Source organism: Cebus imitator, unplaced genomic scaffold, assembly GCF_001604975.1.
Source record: "Cebus imitator isolate Cc_AM_T3 unplaced genomic scaffold, Cebus_imitator-1.0 Scaffold129, whole genome shotgun sequence".
NCBI classification, from domain to species: Eukaryota; Metazoa; Chordata; class Mammalia; order Primates; family Cebidae; genus Cebus; species Cebus imitator.
Genome location: NW_016107444.1, coordinates 2,187,242 through 2,189,601, shown reverse-complemented (window position 1 = coordinate 2,189,601; position 2,360 = coordinate 2,187,242). Strand labels below are relative to the sequence as shown.

Here is a 2,360-nt window from a genome sequence, read left to right as displayed (position 1 = left end):
AGTGCTGGGATTACAGGTGTGAGCCACTGCATCCGGCCTAATTTTGTATTTTTAGTAGCGATGGTGTTACATCATATTGCTCAGTCTGGTCTCAAACTCCTGACCTCAGGTAATCTACCCGCCTCAGCCTCCCAAAGTGCTGGGATTACAGGCGTGAGCCATGGTGCCCGGCCCAAAGTATTTAAAATTGGTTTCTGGGCAAACCAAACACTGCAAATTTACTACAACTCATCAATTAGCAGCCAACAGGTAATATTTAATGTTCAATGACTAAAACTTCCTAAAGAAATTCGTATGTCCCCAAGAGTGAAACATTCTCAATAGTTTATAAATTATTGATTATATCTACAATAATACCAATTTATTTAGCTAACTTTTCTCTAATTAATGTATCAGATAATGTCAGTTAACTATGTATTTTGCTTCTACTTAAATTTTAGATTCCCAGGTTATTTTTTCCCATAAAAACAATCTAGCCATTTTGATATGTTAAGTCTTATTGAAGATTATTAAATAAGATCATTAGATTTAAAACACATAGGTGATAAATACAGATTTCTAATTTGTTGCCATTAGTAGAAACGACCCATGATAAAAATAATGCACCGTTTCCTAATATTTAATTTGCTCCCTTATTGGCATGGCTTTCTATACACATATTATATTTAATTTCCAAGGTAAAAAATTACTTAAGTATCACATAAGTACCTGATCTACTTCAAAATGGTAACATTGTTAGTTGCCTGTATTGTTACTTCTGACTGTTTATAATATGGATACATTCCACTTGTGCTTATTTACATATATTCAAAGGAAATCTTCACTTTCCTAGTCATTATCACTCTAGTGGTCTTCAGTTTATTTCTCAGGTGGGTACACAAAATGGGAGTGTAACAGGATAGAGAACAGGAGGACAGACGGCTATTTAAAATTGCAGTTAGGCCGACATTTTCACAAATTCAACATTTTAAAGTTAAAAGAAGTAAAAATATTAATTTTTATTTCTCATTTTCAATAAGAATTTTCACTCTTCCAAAGAGCTATTTCAAAGTTAAACTCCCTCTCATATATGTGAGAACTAATTAGAACATTAGACAGTACTTATTTGTTAACCTGAATAATATGTTTTTAACAAAATTTTGAAAGTCTTAAGTCTTATCACATAAAATGAGGTTTAGTCATTTTGTTGAACATACCATTGAAATTATAAGAATCTATGAAAACCAAATTTCATTTTCTTTTTGCCCCTAATTATTACTCTGCAAACTGGTTATACAATAGGTCTAGAGTCTAATAAGGATTGTTTGAAAAAGGAAAAGGTGATATACAAACAACTTAGGTCCTCAGGGGTTATTTTTCTAACTCAAAGTCAATAAAACAGATACAATGATTACCAAGAGCAGTATACCAACATCTGAAGACCATGATTTGCCAAGTGTGGTAATCTCAGCACTTTGGGAGGCTGAGACAGGAGGATCACTTGAGCTCAGGAGTTCAAGACCAGCCTGAGCAACACAGAGAGACTCTGTTTCTATAAAAAATTTAAAAATTAGCCAGGCTTGGTGGTGCATGCCTATGGTCCCAGCTGCTGAGGTTGAAGGATCCCTTGGGCCTAGGTGTTCAAGGTGTAGTGAGTTGTGATAGGGCCACTGCACTCCAGCCTAGGTAATAAAGTAAGACACTCTCAAAAACAAAAACAAAACTGTGATTTTTGACCATTTATATTTTCTTAAATTCCAAATTCCATTTAAAAATTTTTAATTTTGTTAACAAGTGACCTTTACTTTAAATAACACATTAGTTGATGAAGTTTCTTTTTAAATGGTCTTTTACTTTTGTGTCAGTATGGGAATAAACGGTTTTTTAAAAAGTGTGTCAATACCCCAACTATATACTTCAAACACATCCTGTTCCTCAAGGTCTGGTAGAATCATTAATTCAATCAATAAGCATCCACGGACGCTGAAGGGCAACATCACAAAGGAAGCCCACTGAAGAAGCCTGTCTGTCTCAGAGCAAGCAGTTTACTTGGGGAGAAAATCTGAAATACACTCCCTTCGCCCTATGAGTTAAACAAAGGCAGTTTAAGACAGACAACTGAGCTGAAATGGATTCTAGGTCTCTTCTTTCGCTGGTTCTCTAATTCACTATCAATTCACTTGGCACTTCATTAAGTAAGCCTGAGCTGCTCTTGGAAAAGTCACCCTGAAGTGGAAGCCTTCTTCTACTCCCAGCTTTGAAATTCTCACCTAAGGCCGGGCGCGGTGGCTCAAGCCTGTAATCCCAGCACTGTGGGAGGCCGAGGCGGGTGGATCACGAGGTCAAGAGATCGAGACCATCCTGGTCAACATGGTGAAACC

General features: G+C 36.2%; 1 protein-coding gene across 9 annotated transcripts in view; it reads right to left on the bottom strand.

The window, feature by feature from the left end:
- Positions 1-2,360, bottom strand: part of MAST2 (microtubule associated serine/threonine kinase 2) — a 250,465-nt gene that overhangs the window by 105,687 nt on the left and 142,418 nt on the right. The gene's annotated exons all lie outside the window — the stretch shown is intronic.